This window comes from Ailuropoda melanoleuca, chromosome 4 (genome assembly GCF_002007445.2).
Source record: "Ailuropoda melanoleuca isolate Jingjing chromosome 4, ASM200744v2, whole genome shotgun sequence".
In the NCBI taxonomy this organism is placed as follows: domain Eukaryota; kingdom Metazoa; phylum Chordata; class Mammalia; order Carnivora; family Ursidae; genus Ailuropoda; species Ailuropoda melanoleuca.
This window is the reverse complement of record NC_048221.1, coordinates 106,560,479-106,582,980: the sequence shown is the minus strand read 5'-3', so window position 1 is coordinate 106,582,980 and position 22,502 is coordinate 106,560,479. Positions and strand designations below refer to the sequence as shown.

The following is a 22,502-nucleotide window of genomic DNA, read 5'->3' as shown; positions in this document are numbered from 1 at the left end:
GGTGCTGAAGTCCCCAAGCTCTCTGCCGGCCACTCATGTAAGGGACTTGACCAGCTTGGAAAGGAAGTGGGCTGTCTGGCCTGGGTCCTGTGCCCTTCCCAGACCTCAGTCACCCTTCTGCAGCCCAGACCCAGCCAGGGTTCATCGACGGCTCCCTGGGAGGAATCATGCCACCTAGAGGCCCCACGGCGGAAGTCCTCTGCCTACAAACCGGCCCAGGGCTTGAATTCCAGTTCCTTCCGCCGACGTGGAGACCCTCCCAGGAGGTTCTCGTGGCTGGGGTGGAATCTTCGGTGAGGGGCTGCCTACCCGGAGAGCTACGGGGTCCCATTTGCAGAGGTAGGAGCCGGGGAGGGGGTTCCTTTCTCTGCTTCCCGCACGAATTCCAACTCGTGCCAGAATGTAGTGGAAGGAAGAAAGGCGCAGCCCGCAGGGACTCCGCCAGCTTGCGGCTCTCTGATCCTCCCTCCCACCGAGCAGGCCCGGCTGAGGCCGGGATTGCCAGGCGGGGGAGACAAGGCAGCTTTATTTTGCATAATGCCTTCGGACAAACGGCCCCAGAACGGGGCGGGGGAGGCGGCTGTCAGGCCAGGAATGCACACACCTGTACCTGGGAAGGTTCCTTTGAATTCCTGCTGCTCGGCGGGCTCCCGGGGGCCTGGCCGCTGGCGGTGGGTGGGAGCTTGGCAGCCTGTGCCCCGGGGAGGAGCACTCCACCCAGACCTCCGAGTGGAGCGGCCACCAGCGGAGAGATGATGGCACACCACCGGTTTCTAAAGGTCCCCCAAAACGCCTGCCTTCTCTAGTCCCCCGACTCCCTCCCCACCTGCAGTTCCCACCCCTCCCCCTGCCCCAGACCCAATGGAAACAAAGCTTTCCAGAAAAAGAAAGAGTTGGATGACTGTCTTCCTCAGGGGCTTTCAGGCAAAGAATGGACCAAAGAGTGCACACAGGAGGCCCCTTTATCCTGTCAGCCTGAGCCTTGCTCCTAGTTTTCCTTGCTTCCAAGTTCTCCATCGGAGGGATGAGGAAACCAAAGCCCAGAGCAGTTAAATGCCCTTCCTAGCTCTCCAGCTGACTGGTGGCAGAGTGGCCCTAGTACCTGTATACTTTTTATGACTTGTTCTGTCATAATCATTATTATTTTATTTGAGAGAGAACGGGAGAGCGCACAAGCAGAGGGAGGGGCAGGCAGAGGGAAAGAGAGAGAAGCAGACTCCGAGCACAGAGCCATCTCCGGATCCTGACCTCAGCCCAAGGCAGACGCTCGACCCACTGAACCGCCCAGGCGCCCCTCTGTCAGAATTATTCTATAACAGAGCCATGCTTGACCTTATCAGATTAGTACCAATCACAAATCCGTATTTTGGAAACTTCGCATGAAAGGCCCTCTAACGTGATCAGAGGGAAGTAGGTGACGGTCTCGGAGTGGCCCTGGCCTAGGGTTCAAGATGGCCGCCCCAGCCCCAGCTGCAAGGAGAAATTGCCAGTGTTCCCAGCCTCACGCCTGGACCAGCTGCTGCTCCGGAGAGGGAGAGGGTGAGGGTGAGGGCTCGCCATGGACAGGCCGGCCGGCCTTCAGCCAGGAGGTAGTGGAACTAGGAGCGAGCTGTAGTATACAGGCTGTGCTTCGACCTGTTGCGTGCCTTTAGAGCTATCTACGTAGAGGATCCCTCTGAAAAGTTTACCCTTATCTCTGGGAAGTGAAGGCAAAGGGAGTTTTCTGTTTTTTTCTCTTGGGGCAGGGCAAGCAGAGGAGAGAGCTGGCACCCGGCGACCGAGAGTTTTGGGCAGAGCCCAGCACAGTTCAAGAAAAACCCAAGAAGGGGAAAAACAAGGGAGGTCTGCAGGCCCCTTTGGCCCTGAGCCACGTGTCCAGGAAGCGGGGAGGGTGTGTCTCACCTCTGTGGGGTCTTTCTGCAGCTAGAACAGAAGGAGCCCCAGCTGTGTTCTTGAGCAAGGCTGGTGCAGAAGGAGAGAGTAAATGAGGAGGATCAGCAAAGAGAGACGGAAAGCGGGAAAGAGGAGACGGGGTGGCCATGACTCTCACCAGACCTCTCATTAAAGGAGCATTTCTTTGAGCCGGAGAACCCTGTGCTAGGTGTGGTGAGCAGGTTGGTAACGATGGAGTTGCTTGTGACAGGTACCAAGAGAGGTCCCCCAGCTGCAGTGGGGTGGGGGTGGGCATAGACCCCCCTCTAGGGGTGTAGAGAGCCTGGGCTACTCTTCCAGCCCTCAGGCCAGCTCAGCCGGGCCTGTGTCTTCCAGCTGGGATAGGATATGATGGATGAGAGATTTCAGCCGGAAAACGATCCTAGATTCTTCTCATCTCTGAAAGGCTTCTGAATGAGCAGCAATATGCCACACCACAAGAGTAGAATGTCACTTTGGTTCCAGAACCACAGACCTTTCCCTATGTCTTCTGGGCCCAGTTGGGTACTTGGTCAGGGGACAGATCTCAGGCTTTACTGCTCTCACGCAGAGCAGAGGGCTCACAGAGGGCCAGGGCTTGCAATCTGGAAATTGTGTCCAAAGCACATCATATATTTGAGTACCGTGGCAGTTTGCATTTTTCTAAAAACAACCACAACAATGTTTTCAGTCTCATCCGCCTTCCAGAGGCTTGTCTCTTTCCAATCAAGAGATGCTATTTCTCCTCCCCTTGAACAAGGGCAGGCCTTGGGACTGCCTCATCTGATAAGCAGAAGAGATGATCCCTGATTTCCAAGGCTGGGTCATTAGAGATGATACAGCTTCCATTTGACTTCCTCTCTTGGGACTTGGGAGCCCTGAGCTGATATTTAAGAAGTTCAGTTATCCTGAAACCACCAGCTGGAAAGATTATATCTCTCTATACCTGTCCATATACCTGTATCATCTATATCTATATTGAGAGAGATGCTCAGGGAGCCCCAGATGTTCCAGTCCCCAGATATTTGAATCTTCCCTGCCCAGGTGCCAGCCACAGGAGTGAGCGACCTCCCATCACTCCAGCTCCCACCCCTCGGCCGCTCCAGCTGCTGCCAAATGGAGCAGAGATGAGCTGTCCCTGCCGAGGCCTGCCCGGACTGCAGACTCATGAGCAAAAAATGTTATTTTAAGTCACCAAGTTTTGGAGTGGCGTGTTGTACAGTATCAGATAATTGAAACACACTTGTTTCTTCATCTCATTTAATGCTGTCAGTAACCATAAGAGGTGTGGATCACCATCCCTAATTTATAGGCAAGAAAACCAAGGCTCAGAATAGATTAGTCACAAGATGCTATGGACTGACTTGTGTCCTCTCAAAATTCCTAGGTTGAAGCTCTAATCCCCAATGTGATGGTATTTGGAGTTGGGGTTTGAGGGAGATAATTAAGGTTCAATGAGGTCATAAGAATGGGGCTGTAGTCTGTTAAGACTGGTGTCCTTTTAAGAAGAGGAAGAGACACCAGAAGAACTCTTGTCCCCTGCCCCTGTGTGCGCGCAGAGAAGAGGCCGTGTGAGGACCCAGCGAGGAGGTGGTTATCTAAAAGCCAGGAAGAGAAGTTTCACCAGAAACCAGCCACGGTGGCACCCTGATCTTGGACTTTTGGACTTCTGATCTCCAGAACTGTGGGAAAAGAAGTTTCTGTTGCTGAAGCCACTCAGGCTGTGGTATTTTGTTACGGCGGCCTGACGAAAGCACGAGAGAGCGGCATAGGCATGATTCATATTGTAATTCTCCGACTCCAGTATCTGCAGCACGTTGCTGAACTGCCTAACTGTCGAAACAAGACTGTTCCTGAGTAATAGTGCTTCTTGGTCTAGACTCCCAAGTCAGGGTCATGTTCTAAGAGTCAGGCAGAACCAGAGCAGGGTAACTTTTAATTCAGGATTTGCCGAATCTGCTGGTAGAGCTCAAATATTGGACCACGCCTGGGGTCAAGGGCCAGAACCTCCAGCAGGCAGGTTCCAGAAGCCAAAGGAGGCACTCAATTCTGACCTCAGCTGGGACAGGCTTGGAGTAGACCCGAACTGATTTTTGGGACTTAGACTAGATCAGGAAATAGGGCTATAACCAGGATTTTTCTTTCCCTTCTTCTCTCTTTTTCAAAGAATTTGTTAAATGTCAGTGATTTGCTAGGTGCTATCCGAGGCACTGGGAATAGAGGAGCAAACAAGCCAGACAAGGTCCCTGATGGCGTGGAACTTATATCCTAATAAATGTAGTAAACAGAGACGTAAATGAGTAAACACAAAAACAAACAAATTAGCTTGTAATTGTGATAAATGCTGTGAAAGAAATGAACAGCTGACCTGATAAAGAGAATGTCTTGGCGGGTGGGGTGATCTGAGCGGTGAGATTTGAGCTGGAATGTAAAGAATGAGAAGCAGCCGCCATGTAAAGAGTGGCAGGTGAGTGTTCCAGACAGAGGGACTTGCAGGTGCAAAGGCCCCGAGGTGGGACATAGTGAGGCCCATCGGAGAAACAGAGAGAGAGGGAGTTGCTAAGATGATAGTGATGATGTGAGGCATGGTATGAAGGAAAGTTGATGGGGGAGGCTAGCCTTACAGGCTAGAGGCCGTAGAGGCCATAGCAAGAAGTTTGATTTTAATAAACTACAAGTAGAATTTTGTCACCGTGGGGCTGAGCAAGAGTAATAAATGCGCAGACACCGTTGTTGATGGAAGTGTGCTCACTTTCCCTGTGAGGGTCTGGACAGCACCCAGTGATGAGCCCTATGTTTGCTGGCTCAGCCAGGACCCCGTCTCCCACTGCTGGGGGCACGGGGAAGAAATGACCACTTGCTTCCTTCCAAAATTCTCAGGGCACAGGGACATCAGAGCACTCAGTGGTCACTGCTGGGAGTAAGGACTGACAGCTGAGCAAGAGAGTAAAGGGAACCACGGTGCTGGTACTCATCTCCTAGTGCTGTGACACAAGCTTCGTAGCTTATAACAACACAAATTTAGTATCCTACAGTTCTGGAGGTCAGAAGCCAGACATGGGTCTGGTTGGGTAAGATCAAGGTGTTTTTTTTTTTTTTTTAAATTTTATTTTATTATATTATGTTAATCACCATACAGTACATCCCCAGATTCCGATGTAAAGTTTGATGCTTCATTAGTTGCGTATAACACCCAGTGCACCATGCAATATGTGCCCTCCTTACTACCCATCACCAGTCTATCCCCTTCCCCCACCCCCTCCCCTCTGAAGTCTTCAGTTTGTTTCTCATAGTTCCATAGTCTCTCATGTTTCATTCCCCCTTCTGATTACCCCCCTTTTCTTTACCCCTTTCTTCCCCTACCGATCCTCCAAGGTGTTGGCAGGGCTGAGCTCCCTTCTAGAGGCTCCATAGGAGGATTCATTTCCCTGACTTATCCAACTTCTAGAGGCTGCCTACATTCCTTGGCCCATGCCTTCCTCCCCCATCTTCACCCAGCAATGGTAGGGTAAGCCCTTCTCGCACTGCCAGCTCTCTGTTTCTTCTGCCATAACGTCTCCCTCTGACCACAGCCAGGAAATGTCCTCCACTTCTAAGGACCCATGTGATGAAATTGGGCCCGTGTCTTAGTTAGGGCTTCTGCAGTAAAACACCACAGACTGAGGACCATCTAAAGAACAGAAATTTATTTCTCTCCGTTCTGGGGGCTGGAAGTGTAAGGTCAGGGCAGCAGCAAGGCTGCGTTCTGGTGAGGGCCCTCTTCCCCGTCAGACTTCTTGTATCCTCAGGTGGCAGAAGAGGTCTCTTTTGTAAGGGGACTAATCCCGCTCACAAGCTCTCTCCCCTATGACCTCATCACCCCAAAGACCCCACTCCTAATACTCTTACCTTGGGGATTAGGTTTCAACATAAGCATTTTGGAGGGACACAAACATTCAGACCGTAGCAGCTTACCTCAACAATCCAGTGAAATCTCTCCATCTCAAGATCCTTAACTTCCTCATATCTGTAAAGTCCCTTTTGTCATGTAAAGTAACAAACTCACAGGTTCCAAAGATTCAATGCAGACATCTATCTTCCTGGATCCCTCTTCTGCCTACCACGAGCTAGTTCCGGGCTAAAAGAAGGATAAAAGTGGTTAAGCCTGGGGTTCCTCGAGTGGGCACATCCGATATTCTATTTAGTAAACCTTGGTGAGCTTTTTATCTGAAGTTTAATGCTTGCTCAGGGATACAGATGTGAACACTAAAAACAATAATCCTTTATTGGGAACCCCTCCTGTACCAGCCGCCTTCCTGTAACGGCTATCCTTTTTTTTTTTTTAAGATTTTATTTATTTATTTACTTATTTATTTATTTTTTTAAAGATTTTATTTATTTATTTGACAGAGATAGAGACAGCCAGTTGGAGAGGGAACACAAGCAGGGGGAGTGGGAGAGGAAGAAGCAGGCTCATAGCAGAAGAGCCTGACATGGGGCTCGATCCCATAACGCCGGGATCACACCCTGAGCCGAAGGCAGATGCTTAACTGCTGTGCCACCCAGGCGCCCCAAGATTTTATTTATTTATTCGACAGAGATAGAGACAGCCAGAGAGAGAGGGGACACAAGCAGGGGGAGCGGGAGAGGAAGAAGCAGACTCATAGCGGAAGAGCCTGATGTGGGGCTCGATCCCATAACGCCGGGATCACGCCCTGAGCCGAAGGCAGATGCTTAACCGCTGTGCCACCCTGTAACGGCTATACTTATTACTTATAAGAGCTTGCATTGCTACACGCCATGCGTTGTGAGAAGTGCCTTGTGTATGTGATAAGAATGAAATGTACTTCATACTTGCAGACTAGCTTTGTAGTGCCTCACTTCAGAAACCCTGCATCAGCTGGCAGGTGCCCCCTCGGAGGGGTCTAGTTCCCAGGCTCACAAGGACCCACCTCTGAGCTCAGAGACAACAGTACTGGTGAAGCAGTGGCTCTTCTTAGGATTTTGAATTTCAGCTCCTTAGTACGCTTCCTCCTCTAATTTTCTACGCATTAATATTTTTAACCCCTTTCCTGTGTTCCCTCAGCCCTGGGAAGGATAGAAGCTTCCCGTAATTCTTATCCTCACGATGCCTTAAGGATTAGGATTTACCCTTTCATTCACCTAGGTAGCAAATGTATACCTAGGTAACATTTTTTAATATTATATTTCCTCTATTTGAATACTGGTACTATTTCTGTCATCTGGATGGTTCCTGACTAACACAGAAATTGGGTCTGTATATCAGGAGGTAGAAATAAAGTGGGGCCTTTCATGATTATATCTAATAACCCACTTGCAGAATTTTGGCTTCCCATCTCCACCATTTTGAGCTCTGTTGATTTTAAAGTCTTAATTCCCAAGGGGGAAAGAAATGCTTCCACCAAAGGACACATTAGCAATTCCATTGAACTAACAGATGAAACCGCCACCTGGCCATTTTGGTCCTCTCCTGACACAGACTCCGCAGGCATGAAAAAGTGTTACTCCTCTTTGCAGAGATGAATGGGTGATGGAGCTCAATGCCAAGAAGGAATGGGGTTGCTGCTGTACCACGGGAGCATGCCGGACGTGTCTGGAACCTAAGAGAGTCCCTGGCATGTCTCTCTACTTCCACGTGCAGTGGTAAAAGTCAATGAAAATATCAACAACCCCCCAAAATGGCAAGGACACTGAAGATTCAGAACTTTCGAGAGTGAACGCTTGTGTCCCTTGGCCAGGTAAAAGGACACCTAGAGGGGGCCGTGGAGAAGGAAGTTCATAAATGTCAACTCCATCTTCACGACCATTTACAGAATGAAGACTGCCAGAGCTAGGCATGTGTGCTTCCTCACTGTGTCTATGTGTGCGTATTAATGATTTACCTCTTCTCTCTCCTTCTTGACCGATGCAGACCTTTTGGGCTGTTTGAGATTTTGGAGTGAACCAGGGCTGAATCCCAAGTTTGCATCTTTTCTATACCCAGGCTCTTTAGATAATGTTGTCTATGGCTTTAAATCTTATATGCCAGTGACTCCCACATTCACATCTCTTGCCCTGGCTTCTCACTAGAATTCCAGACATATATTTTACTATCTAGTTGATATCTCCACTTGACAGTTTAGTAAGTATCTCAAGCTTAACGTGGCCAAGACAGAACTTGTGATTCTGTGTATCTCCTTCATACCACCTACTCAAGCCTACTTCTCCCTAGGTTTTCTCCTTTGCAGTAAATTACACAACCACCCGGCCAGTTCTTCATGTAAAAAAGCATAGACATCTTGATTTCTTTCTTCGCCTTACTCTCTACATCTAATCCATCAGCAAGGCCTAATAAAGATGTCTCCAATGTATACTTTGGTCTGTAAAATATAGCCGCATATCACCATGTCCTTTGCTACCACTCTGGTCCAAGCCACCATATTCTTTAACCCGGACATCTGCAGTAGTCTTCTAGGAGGTATTCCATTCCTTATCCCACTCTTGTGAATCCCCTAACCCCATCCTTTATATGGTAGCCAGAATGATCTTTTAGAAACATAAATCAGCTTTAAATTTCTCTAAAGCTTCCCTGACACACACATCATAAAATGAACATGCTTTATCCTGACCTACGAAGCCTTACCAAATCAAATCCTTGACCACCACTCTAACCCCTCTCATGTCCCTCCCTCCCTGCCTTTTCTCTTGAGGCTGATACACTTGTGAAAGTCCGAGAGCTACATCATAAGGAGTAGAGCCTGAACAGGGGGAGATACACAGATGAAACTCTAAGGCTTGACATCTCACAGGCTGGTAACTGGTGGTCACAGCCACGGTGAACCGACTATCCACTACCCATTTCCCCCCTGACCTGCAGTCATCTTTAAGATGTCTATAGCTCCTGGAGGTCAACCCCCACTCCAGCTCACCTCTGTTCATCCCATAGCACCTTATTACAGACTCTCAATACCTGACAAGTCTCTATCGATTCCCAGGGAATTGCAACACAGAGGAAACAGAGAAGCAGCTCTTTTTGTCCTTTGTCAAGCTCCAGCTCCCCTGACTTCTGACACTCAAGCTTCTGTCAGAGTGGATACACTAACCTCTCTGAGTTTGACCGTAGGTCGTTTGGATTCTGGCTGTTGCAATTTGAAACCTTACCCAAGTTTTCAGCCAAAGATCGGGGTGCAGAAGACAGCCTGTGGGTTTCTTTTCTCTGTCAAGAATTATCCTCTTCGGTAATTGTGGTTGTTCAGGTGAACTTAATAATGAGATAATAACTAGATACATCCGTTTCACTTTGTATTAGAGATACAAGCAAGGAGATCCGTGTCGGGTGGACTGTCAGTCAATCCGGAATCATTAGGGAAGTTAAAAAAAAAAAAAAGGAAATGAAAATGTATACTCCCCAAGCTCTGCTTTAAAGCCATGGAATCAGAATTTCCTGCTCTGAAGAGATTTTTATGTGAAATTAAGAGGTAAAAGCTTCATGAGTGATTCTAATGCACATTCTGGATAAGATTCCCATGGGATGCTTTACAATTCCCAGGAGTGGTTTAAGGGTTCCTGCCCTCAAAGATGCCACGTGGAACTCCGACTAGAATCATAGACTTACACCTTCTGTCACATCGCATTTGAAGGTTGAGAAAAAGAGGCCCAGAGAGGTCAGTGTCATCATCCCCAGCTCACACAGCCTCCTAGTGTCAAAGCCAGGGCCTCAACTCAGGTCTCTGAATGAGTGGGACAGAAAGAAAGCAAAATTCTTCGTGGCACAATGATTCCCTAATCAGAGAGATCGAATTCTAACAATAAGGCAAGTTCTGAAGGGGAAAAGGGAGGAAACAAATAGGGATATTTTGAAGGAAGAGCAGGCTTGGGGAAGGTCAGTGAGGGGCAAGGGCAACACCCATTCCCACCTGTTACCCCCCACCGAACCCCCTCCCCCGCCTCTGCAGCTATGATGGATTTTCCCAATGAAGGTAAACTCTATCTGGCAGGGTTGCTGGAAGAATGGGAAGGTATACATCTGGTGAGGGATAAAAATAGAAAGTATTGGGCTTTTTGAGGCTGCTCACTTGAAAGAGGAGAATAAATCATTCCTTCGCCCAGAGCCCTTATCTGTTCTTTATGCCTTTGACTGTGGGTGTGTAGCAGGTGGGGATAGAGAAAGTGAGGAGATTTTTCCTCAGTGGAAATCCCCTCTTGGTCAGACATCCGTTGGAGGGAGATGCGGGTTGTATCCATAGTATCTATGGGGAGGAACGTCTCCGCAGAATAACGGAGAAACACACATGAATGAGACACAGGGAGAGGGTAAAGACAGAGGGCCACTGGCTGATACAATGATAGAAACAGGAAAGTTCTATAGCGAGGGAGGAAGTAGGAGAAAGAAGAAAAGAATGGGATGGGACCTACTATACTCCCAAGTCCAATGTAGATGCCTCTCTGATGTTTTTTGTGGCTCTCTAGTTTTCTAGACATATATCTGGCACATTGCTTCCATACGTCCTGGGGCTGAGCTCCTTCTGGTGTCCAGTGCTTATGATGAGGCTTCTCCCAGGGTTGAGAATTTGGTTAGGGATTGAAAGGTGGGGCCAGGGGACTCTGGCAGTCCCTTGGTTGTCTACTCATAATCAGTGGGGACCCCAAAGATGCCCCTATGCCTTGACTTCTCCCCCAGGCTAGAAACCTGGCATTCTTATTCACCTTTGACTTCCAGCCCTATCCCCCTGCAAGCAGCCGGGCTGATGAGATTTTCTTTTAATGTGCATCCCCTCTTAGTCAGCACAAAGGCCTCTTTTCTGTTCAACTGATATCCTGCTCCTCTCCCTACAAGTCAACATTTCTTTAGCCTTAATCCCTTAAAACCCCCTTAAACAACTCAAAAGCAATAAAGAGATAGTTCTTGGTTACATTTCTCCCTTTTGCTTTGTTCTTCCTAAACCTGTTCTCAGATTGCAGGCCAGAAGGTCTTTGTGTGAATGTTGACTCATCTCATTCTAATGAGATCACCGACAGCATAACTGGGCGGCTGGCTGCTCTTGGGCTGGGTGTTGGGTAACAGAGCTGTCTGGCTACGGGACAGGACGAGCTTCCTGGAGAAGTGCCTGGGACTTTGCAACATCACTTACTCCCAGGGGCCTAAACTTGTGATTTTTGGATACTGCAGGACTGCTCATCCCCAAGTAACTGGATTTCTTCTGTCCATCCCTACAGTCCCCAAACACCTACAACCTGTAATGAGGCTGGTAATCTGTCTCCCCTCTTACTCCTGGGGTTTGTTTGTATTATAGCCGCAAGTGGAAATACACACGGTACTCATTAAACTATTAACTTTAATTTGGTTTCTTAGCACAAAGGTGTTTGATAGACATTAGCTAGGAAAGATAATTTTTTTTTTTTTTATTTGACAGAGAGACAGCTAGCGAGAGAGGGAACACAGCAGGGGGAGTGGGAGAGGAAGATGCAGGCTCCCAGCAGAGGAGCCCGATGTGGGACTCATCCCGGAATGCCGGGATCACGCCCTGAGCCGAAGGCAGACGCTTAACGACTGTGCTACCCAGGAGCCCGAAAAATTTTTTTAAAAGATTTTATTTATTTATTTGACAGAGAAAGAGACAGCCAGCGAGAGAGGGAACACAAGCAGGGGGAGTGGGAGAGGAAGAAGCAGGCTCATAGCAGAAGAGCCTGATGTGGGGCTCGATCCCATAACGCCGGGATCACGCCCTGAGCCGAAGGCAGACGCTTAACCGCTGTGCCACCCAGGCGCCCCCTGTTTTTTGTTTTTTAAGATTTTATTTATTTATTCATTCGACAGAGATAGAGACAGCCAGCGAGAGAGGGAACACAGCAGGGGAGTGGGACAGGAAGAAGCAGGCTCACAGCGGAAAAGCCTGATGTGGGGCTTGATCCCATCACGCCCTGAGCTGAAGGCAGACGCCCAACTGCTGTGCCACCCAGGCGCCCCAGAAAATAAGTAAGTCTTTGGACTATACCTGAGGAGGACAAGCCTTGGCCAGGTGAAGAAATAGAAGATCCAGAATGCAGTCTATGGGAACTTGGGGAAGGGCACTTGCTAGCGAATGGTAAATTTGGACAAAGCCCACTGCCTCTTGGAACCCAAGGATCTCATCTGTAAAAAATAGACTATTGCTAGGTTGTGTGAGATGGGTAGGTATAGGCAAACAACCAGTACATACAACGGATCGATATGTTGACTATTGAACAGTAATTGGTGGGCCAGATCATGAAGCAGACTACGAGGGGAGTGTTAGTGCCTGGACACTGTGGGTGTGCATGCATGCGTGTGCACAATTAAACTAACTGTAATCATTTGGCATAGAGCTAAGCAGTGTGGGGACAGGGAGGGAGGCAAGAGGGAGGTGGTGAAGGGGAAGGGCAAAATTCTACCCTAACCAAGCAATTAAAGGTAATAAATGTTGTTAATATATCATGTAATATAACACATACATAGGGGCGCCTGGGTGGCACAGCGGTTAAGCGTCTGCCTTCGGCTCAGGGCGTGATCCCGGCATTATGGGATTGAGCCCCACATCAGGCTCTTCTGCTATGAGCCTGCTTCTTCCTCTCCCACTCCCCCTGCTTGTGTTCCCTCTCTCGCTGGCTGTCTCTATCTCTGTCAAATAAATAAATAAAATCTTTAAAAAAAAATATAACACATACATATACATACACATTTACAGGCACATATATATGTTCATACACATGTTCATATGTATGTGGGTGTGTGCATATATATATATATATTTATTTATTTATATTTATCTATGGAAGAGGGTGAATGTATAAAGGGATTAGGTGAAGGTGATGCATAAAAAGATGTGGGCTTGAAAAAAAAATCTCCAAAATAAGACGAGGCTTTGTGTATTAAGCTGTGCCTCAGATAGCGTCAATCAGGACAACATTGATCTTCCAGTCTACAAACAGAATACATCTCTCCATTGACTTAGGTCTGCTTTAATTTCCTTTTATAAGGTTCTGTAGTCTTCAGTATGCAGATCTTGCACATCTCCATTAAATTTATTTCTTGAGTATTTTATTTTTTTGAATGTTGTTTGTATTGTGTCATTTAATGGAGTTAGGTTCATTTTCTGTGTTCCTTGCTACAATATAAAAATGCAAGAGATTTTTGTATATTTACATTGTATTGTACAATCTTGCTAACTTATTCATTTTCTTAGCCTATATGTAGATGCCTTAGGAATTTTTAATTTATTTTTAAGTTTGATTCCCACCCCAGGGAATATTTGGCATTTTAGTTGCTACAACTGGAGGGGTACAACTGGCATCCAGTAGGTAGAGCCAAGATGCTGCTAAACACAGAATAGCCATGCACAACAAGAAAGTTTCCAGCCAAAGATAGAGAAATCCTGATATAAAAGTATGGGTTTTTAAAAAAATATGTTGTTTCATTTCCCCAAATAGGGATTTTTTCCTAGTTATTTTATCATTACTGATTTCTAATTTACTTCCGTTGTGGTCACAGGAAATACTTGATATGATTTAATTTTTTAAATTTATTGAGACGTGTTATATGGCCCAACGTGTGGTCTATTCTGGTGAACATACCATATGCTCTTGAAGAGAATGTATGTTCTGACTTGGTGGCTATAATGTTTTATTGATATCAGTTAGCTCAAGGTGGTTGATAGTGTTGCTCATTTTGTCTGTGTGTTTGCTGATTTTATTTTATCTGATCATTCATTGCTGAGAGAGAGGTCTTAACACCTCTAAATATGATAATAGGATCATCTTATTCTCTCTTTAATTTTGGCAAATTTTACTTCATGTATTTTGAAGCTCTGTAATTAGGTCTACACACGTTTATGACCATTACGTCTTCCTAACGAATTTATCTTTTTGTTATTATGAAACGTTCCTCTTCATCTCCTGTAGGACTTTCTGTCTTCAAATATCTTTTATCTGATATGACTGTAGCCACTGGAGCTTTATTCTACTTACTGTTTGAATGGTATACTCCTCCTCATCCATTTATTTCCAGCCTCTGTGTGTCTTCTAAAGAAAGCATGTAGTTGTTGTCTTAATTAGCTTGGGCTGCCATAACCAAACACCATAGACTGGATGGCTTAAACAACAGACATTTCCTTTCTCATTGTTCTGGAGGCTGAGAATGCCAAGATCAAGGTGCTGGCCAGTCAGTTGCTGGTGAGGACTCTCTTCCTGTCTTGCAGGCAGCCACCCTCTTGCCGTGTTCTCACATGATAGAAAAGAGAGAGAGCAAATTCTCGGGTCTTCTCTAATAAGAACACTAATCTTTTCAGATCAGGGCTCCACCTTTTTGACCTTATTTAACCTTGATTAATTTCTTATTCCAAATATAGCCGCACTCTATGTGGGGTTAGGGCTTCAACATATGAATCTGGGGGCGGGGGTGCACACCCTTGAGTCCATAGCAGTTGGGTCTTGCTTTTTTTTTTTTTATCCATTTTGATAATTTCTGCCCTTTAAGAAGTTTCAGTTTATTAACCTTTAATGTCATTGTTGATATATTTGAGCTTGGGCTTATCATTTTATAATTTGTTTTCTATGTCTCTCTGTTTTTTGTTTTTCTTTTCTTCCTCTCTTGTTCTTTTTTTTTCATTACTTGAATATATTTTAGAATTGCAGTATAATTTTTTCTTGTTTTTTTTTTAAGATTTTATTTATTTATTTGACAGAGAGATAGAGAGAGCCAGAGAGCACAAGTGGGGTAAATGGCAGAGGGAAAGGGAGAAACAGGCTCCCCACTGAGCAGGGAGCCTGATACAGGGCTCTATCCCAGGACCTGGGGATCATGACCTGAGTCGAAGGCAGACACTTAACTGACTGAGACACCCAGGCACCCCTTTTTCTTGTTTTTTTAAGTTATACTTCTCTGCACTGCTTTTAGTGGTTGTTCTGGGATTATAGCATACATTTTTGTTTTTTCACCATACACTTATAGGCATTCATTTTTTTTTTTTACTTCCTGAAAAATATGGAAACCTTGTAACCATATATGTCTCTTACCTCCTTCCTTTATGTTATAGCTGTTATATGTCCTGTATCTACACAGGTTATAAATCCCACAAAAAAAGTTATCATTTTTGCTTTTGACAGTCATGTGTATAAAGAAATTAAGAGAAAGCAAAAAAAAAAAATCAGTCTTTTAATTTACCCAGATATGTACCTTTTCCAATGCTCTCTATTCATTTCTAAAGCTGTTTGTTGACATCTGGCAATACTTTCATTCAGCATGAAGAAATTCCTTACTATTTTTGCAATAAGGGTCTACTGGTGAAGAAGTCTGTATTTTACCTGCATTTTTGAAGGATACTTTTGCTGGATAAAAATTCTGGTTTGGTAGTTTTTCCTTTAAGTACTTTGAGATGTTTTTCACTCTCTTCTGGTCTTCATAGTTTCTGATGATGGGTCATCTTTAATCATTGTTTCACTATATATATAATTTTGTCTTTTTTTACTTCTTTCAAAATTGGCTATGAACATATTTTGCCTTACTTCATTAAAGATAGTAATAATAGCTGTTTTAACATTCTTAACATGCCCCTATAAGGGAACAACTAGTAACAAATGAATGATGGAAGTCATGCATGATACTGTAGTTCCCTTGCCTCTTGAGGGCATGACTGTGAAGCATATGTTTGACTTTGGCTCTCAACGTTCTTACAGTGTCCTAAGTTCTAGCTCCCCTCAATGGTTGTTATCCTGTTAACACCCCTTTATTAAACTGTCTTCCTGGCCCTGTTTCATCGCCTCACTCCCCAACTGGTGTTTCCTTCTCCAGTAAAGCAAACTGTTGGCTCTTGAATCTTTATCTTTATCTTGGGGAACTCAAACTAATACAGAAGTTGTAGTTGAAGAACATTGTCTAAATTCTTGCTACACAAAGTATAGTCTGCAGACCAACAGTATCAGACATCACTTGGGGACTTAATAAAAAGCAGAATCTCAGGCATCATCACCAGAATTATAATCTCTGTTATAACAAGATCTTTGGGGGCACCTGAGTGGCTCAGTCAGTTAAGCATCTGCCTTCAGCTCAGGTCATGATCCCTGGGTCATGAGATTGAGTCCCATATTGGGCTCCTTGCTCACCAGGAAGTCTGCTTCTCCCTCTGCCTTCCACTCTCCCTGCTTGCTCTCTCTCTCTCTCTCTGACAAATAAATAAATAAAATCTTAAAAAAACCAACAACAAGAACAAGATCTTTGGGTGATTTGTGTACCTATTTGTTCAAAAAGCAGTGGTCCAAATGTTACTTATTCTTTAACATTTGCTGAGACTTGCTTCATGACTACAGGACACATTTTAAAAAATATATTTTATTTATTTATTTCAGAGAGGGAGAGAGAGCATGAGCTATTGCAAGCATGAGTGGGCACAAGCATGAACAGGGGGAGAGGCAGAGGGAGAAGCAGGCTTCCCGCTGAACAGGGAGCCCAATATGGGGCTCGATCCCAGGACCCTGGGATCATGACCTGAGCTGAAGGCAGACGTTTAGCTGACTGAGCCACCCAGGCACCCCATTCCTTTCTTTTCTTTTAAAAAATGATTTTATTTATTTATTATTTGTGAGAGAGGCAGAGAGAGAGCACGAGCAGGGGGAGAAGCAGAGGGAGAGGGATAAGCAGACTCCACACTGAGTGTGGAGCCCAGTGTGGGGCTTGATCTTACAGCCCTGAGATCATGACCTGAGCCAAGATCAAGAGTCTGATGCTGGGGCGCCTGGGTGGCTCACATTAAGCGTCTGCCTTCGGCTCAGGGCATGATTCCAGCGTTCTGGGATCGAGCCCCATGTCGGGCTCTTCTGCTGGGAGCCTGCTTCTTCCTCTCCCACTCCCCCTGCTTGTGTTCCCTCTCTCTATGGCTGTCTCTCTCTGTCAAATAAATAAAATAAAATCTTAAAAAAAAAAAAAGAGTCTGATGCTTAACTGACTGAGCCACCCAGGCACCCCACCTCCATTCCTTTCTGGATTGCTTGTCCTGTTCGTCTTGATCTTTCTGTTTCGTACCGTTGGCTGCTAACAAGTCTCTGGTGACCCTCGGTTGTCTGTTCATATTTCTAAACGAGACTCTTGCTGAGCGTTTGTAGCTCTGACAAGTTCCTCTGCCGTCATTCAGGTGTCTTTCCCCAGCAGACCTCACCCTTGAATGATAGCCTGTGGAGCACGTGCACAGGGGGCCGCAGGCGGCCAGGCAGCGAGGAGCCCTCACGACCGTCAAGGCGGAAGGCTCTGCTTGGCGGGAGAAACATGACGGTGTATTCCATTTGGGGGAAGAGCTGGAGCTCTCTCAGCTTCGGCTCAGCCCTCGTGGGTGTGCAGTTACCAGGCATTGCTCTGCTGCTTCGGGCTCTGATACCATGTCCCAGAGCTTCCCTCAGCAGATTCTGCAGTTCATTCAGGAGCTGTTCTCACGCGTTCACCTGAGGATGATGCCCTCGTTGGCTGCTCGGAGCAGGAGAGGGGGCTGCAGAGGTGATCTTGAACTAGTTATCCCAGTGATCGCCCCTGGACAGCCCACCTGGTCTCTGCACTTGGAGATGAAAAGTTGGAGTTTCCTTAGGGACCTTCTAAAGGAGCATTCTTCACTGTATCTGCCTCAGATGTGCTCTCTCCATGAACCTAATCACATCTGTTTTCCGATTTCCACCAACCTCTTAAAATTTGGGGGCTGTTGATGGCACCATGTCTTATTTTTCCAGACCTGTTCTAAATCTATTATTTGAAAATGATGCAGCCCCTTATTTCACTTAAATGCATATGCTCAACCCATCATGTTGAACTAGATATTTTATTACTTTCTAAGTTTAGATTTGTAGATTCCAACTGAATTTACTCTTACAGGAAATTGTTCATTCCATTTCTCTGCCTTAACAAAATATGACTCTTTATTTAAAGAACTATTTTGATAACCGTAGTTAAAAAGAAGTTTCCTTTAGAACAGCAGAAGAAAAAAATAAGCATACAAGTTCCCCTATTAAATAATTTTTCCTATAAACAGACTTGATTTTGAATATTCTCTTGTAATTCAGTCATATGTCCTTCCTCATCTTCCAGTATTTATTGTAACTATTCTTTTTTTCTTTTTTGTTTTCCTCATCTAATAAGAATAAATACTTTAATCTCCTTTTCCATTACTTTCTCTACCTTATGACACTTGTGAAACCTTACAATTTTCCTAAATTACAATGTCCCTGATAACTTAGCTTTGTAGAAGAGATACCAATCTGGCTTTTGTATTCCATTGTTAGAGTTAATGAAAATTGAAATTTATATCTAATAACTATGCATTTTATATGTTTATCAATACTTTGGAAATTTTCTTTAAAAACTTCAATTCGGGGAGCCTGGGTGGCTTAGTGGGTTAAGCAGCTGCCTTTGGCTCAGGTCATGATCCCGGGGTCCTGGGATGGAGCCTGCTTCTCCCTCTCCCTCTGCTGCTCCCCCTTCTTGTGCTCTCTCTAGCACGTGCTCTCTCTCTCAAATAAATAAATAAAATCTTAAAAAAAAAACAACTTCTATTCACTAGCTTATTTCTGCATTCTGTTAAAAGATCACATTCTTGGGGCGCCTGGGTGGCTCAGTCGTTAAGCGTCTGCCTTCGGCTCAGGGCGTGATTCCAGAGTCCTGGGATTGAGTCCCATGTCAGGCTCCTCTGCTGGGTGCCTGCTTCTTCCTCTCCCACTCCCCCTGCTTGTGTTCCCTCTCTCGCTTGCTGTCTCTCTCTCTGTGAAATAAATAAATAAAATCTTTTAAAAAAATCACATTCTTTTAGCTAGAACACAAACTTTGGGGGAAAAGAAAGCTACCCATTTTAATAGAAGACGAGTTTTGTAGAAAGACACTTCAATGTAGACAGGTAGAAATATGCATGTTTCTCAAGGTACACAGGACAGCTAGGGCTGCTCACGATGAGTCACCCTCAAAAACAGAACCTGGGGATTGTTGGCTCTCAGGCTGGGTTTCCAGGGGAGCTATTCATGTTCGTTGTTCCTTCCTCCCCACAGGAAACCGCGCTGGCTGTGCCGCACAGCACAGGACATTAATTATCTGAATGATTCCCACCAGATTCTTCAGTGTCCTTTCATGAGATGCTCTAAGGCAGAGCGAGACCTCTTCCACCTTTTCTCTTGGTCTGGGGTATGGATCTGTGTGTTCAGGGACAGAGAGAGAGATTATCTTCTCAGACACTCAGGAGAGGGAGGGGTAGTGTGGATACCTGTCACAAACCACCTTTCCTTCTTACTGTAAAGTAATAAAAACAAACAGCATCCTAACCTCTCTGCCGGGACCGGGGCTGCTGTTTACAGATAAACAGAGACCTGCTGCCTGTTAGGATCCCAGGAACAAAATTCGGTCGGAAGATTGAAAACACAATTGTGTTTACAGATCCGCAGCGACATGCCAATGTCATGTTGGTGGCAGAAGGCAAAGGTCATGTTTACTGCAAGCAGAGGTGCCCGGAGCTGCCACGGGGGCTGCCGGCAGGGGATCCTGAAGAGGAGCACGGCTGTGGCTGTGAATCCACGCTTGCCTGACGCAGAGCCTCAAACCTCAAACCACAGGGCGAGGGATCAGAGGTGAGGTCGTGAGACGGTTGTGCGGCCCAGCATCGAGGCCCCTCGGTGTCTGGAATGGGGCCCCTCGGCCCTGTGTGCTCGCTCTGATTTTTCCAGTCCTCAGAAAAACTTGCTTCCGGCTGGGGAAAACCCTCTTCCCGAAAATGAGGCCACAGCAGCCTAGGGTCACAAATGCCATTAGAAAAGCGTCTGCCCTCGGTACAGATTACTGGGATGGCTGCAAGATGAAAGCTCCCTCCCCCAAAGGCAGGTGCTACTGACGGTCCGCTGGCCGAGTCCCTTGAAAGGCAAATGGCACCATGGTTCTAAGTGCCTATTCGGGGTCGGAGACACCTGACACTCTGCGGGCCCTGCCACCAACTTTCAGGGTGACCTTGAGCAATTATTTAAGCTCTCATTGCCAGAGTTTCATCATCTATAAAATAAAAATAAAATGGCTTGTCTCTTAGGATTAGGAAGAGGATTAACAGAAATAATAGAGGAGAATGCTTTCCACATTTCCTGGTGTAAGCGCTCGATAAATGGCAGGTGCTGTTAGAACAAGGACGTTGAGGGGAAGAGCCTTGCATGGAGGAGAATGAGGGATAAGTTGCTGATTCATAAGGACTTCTAATAGCTCAGGGGAATCGCCCGGCGGATCCATGCTTTGTATCTGGGCTGGAGGGCTACCCGAAACCGCAGCCTCCAGGTTGGAAGGGAAGGTAAGCATCTCATCCCAGTTTGCCTTGATTCTGTGTTCTCCTGTCCTGTGAAACTCCTTGATCCCAGGCAAACCTGGACGCTTGGTCACTGTACAGGCCAACCCGAGTTTGACTGGGGGATGATTAGAAGTAAAGTGCCTCATGGACCATTTGCTCCTAGGCTGACCCTCCCTGTCTTAAAGCCCAGGATTTGGCAAAAGGGGCCTAACAAGGGATAATGGTCCTTGGCTTCATTTCTCGTTAATGGCTTTAATTGGAGCTGGGGTTATCTGGCCGGGAAACTTCCACCCAGCCTGCTGGGCAAATCCCCTCCCCACTGGGCCAAGTCATCAGGCAGATTTGTGTGGGGCGGCAGGGACACAGCTTTCCCTTGCTCTTCTCCAGGAAGAATCCGCGCAGGATGCTTAGGGGATGCCGCCGCCCATTTGCCTTCTGGGGCAGACCCGTAGGACGAAGCTGGGTCTCCACCGACCCTGATCCACCCGGAAAGTGAGGAGCTGTTGCACTCCACCCTGGAGCCCACCTCTGTGGCCCCTCTTGGACCTTGTCCTCAGCATCAGGGAGAAGCTAGAACGGAGACTTCCAGAAATCAGCTAGCCTGACGCATCCGAGCCAAGCACTACAGCTTGTGACTGCCAACTTGCTGTCGGACATTGGGGGGCAGCACCACAGCCTGTCCTGACTGGGAGGAGACACAGATCAGCATCCCCAGCGTCCTTCAGTCCTTCCAACTTCCTCCCCTGAGCTCTAGGCAAGGGTAAAGAGTGCTAATGAGTATCAATATTTGGGGAGCATTCGATATACGTGTTTTAATTGAAAGATGTGGTTTAGGAGTTATAGTACTTAATTTCAGGCTATTGATTTACACGAACATACTATTTCTGCAGTACGCACTGCATAACAATACATAAGCTTGCAGTTCAAGGAAGCCAGTGTTGTCTGAGTATATGAATGTGTCAGTTTCCTATTGCTGCTGTAACCAATTACCACAGACTTAGTGCCTTTATTAAACAACACAAATTTATTAGCTCACAGTTCTGGAAGTTAGAAGTCCAGAATAGGTCACTTACTTTTCCCTACCCTCTAACCCTTAACAACCACTAATGTGTTTTCTGCCCCTATGGATTTGCCTCTTCTGGATGTTGCATATAATTGGAATCATACACTCTGTGGCCTTCAGTAAATAAATGGCACCTTTCACTTAGCGTAATATTTCCATAGTTCACCCATGTTGTCACATGAATGAGCCTTTCATTCCTTTTTATGGCTGAATAATACTCCACTGTATGGCTACACCATATTTTGTTCATCCATTCATCAGTTGATGAACATTTAGGTTGCTTCCACTTTTTGGCTGTTATGAACAATGCTACCATGAACATTTTGTGTGCAAATTTTGTGCTAACATAATTTTCATTTCCCTTGGGTATATATCTAGGAGTGGAATTGCTGGTCATAAGGTGAGCCTGTGTTTAACATTTTAGGAACTGCCAAAATGTTTTCCAAAGTGATTCTACCATTTTGAATTTTCACCAGGAAGGAATGAGAGTTCCTCTTTCTCTGCAACTTTGATAGAAATTGATATTTTCAGATCTATGGATTGTAGACACTCTAACAGATATATAAAAACTCTCATTTTTCTTTAATTTGCATTTCCTTAATGACAATGATGTTGATATCTTCTCTTATACTTATTTTCCATCTGCACATCTTTTTTTTTTTCAAGTAGGCTCCACACCAAGCATAGAACGCAACGTGAGGCCTGAACTCATGACCCCGAGATCAAGACCTGAGCTGAGATTGAGAATCGGATGCTCAACCAACTGAGCCACCCAAGTGCCCCTGCATATCTTCTTTAATGAAGTGTCTGTTCAGATCTCTTGCTCATTTTTAATTGGGGTGTTCATTTTTTTATTGTTGAGTTTTAAGTGTTCTTTTTATATTTTGTATACAAGTTGTTTTTTTTTTAAGATTTTATTTATTTATTTGACAGAGAGCAAGAGAGACAGAGAAGGAACACAAGCAGGGGCAGTGGGAGAGGGAGAAGCAGGCTCCCTGCAGAGCAAGGAGCCTGTTGCGGGATTCAATCCCAAGACCCTGGGATCACGACCTGAGCCCAAGGCAGATGCCTAACGACTGTGCCACCCAGGCGCCCCTGTATACAAGTATTTATCAGATATGTGATGCCCAACCAAATGATAATTTAAATATTTTATTTTTAAGTAATCTCTATACCCAATGCAGAGTTTGAACTCACAACCCTGAGATTGAGAGTCACACCCTTCCCATGTGAACGAGCCAGGTACCCCT

At 45.9% G+C, this 22,502-nt stretch overlaps 1 long non-coding RNA gene across 3 annotated transcripts; it reads left to right on the top strand.

The window, feature by feature from the left end:
* Positions 1–240: 240 nt before the first annotated feature.
* Positions 241–21,393, top strand: LOC117802007. 3 transcript variants are annotated; one of them, XR_004625005.1, is made up of 4 exons: positions 241–339; positions 19,301–19,491; positions 20,108–20,192; positions 20,577–21,393. It is a non-coding gene; the product is annotated as an uncharacterized LOC117802007 (long non-coding RNA). The 3 variants fall into 3 exon arrangements; XR_004625006.1 differs by lacking the exon at positions 20,108–20,192; XR_004625004.1 differs by having other exon boundaries at positions 20,108–21,393.
* Positions 21,394–22,502: the final 1,109 nt, after the last annotated feature.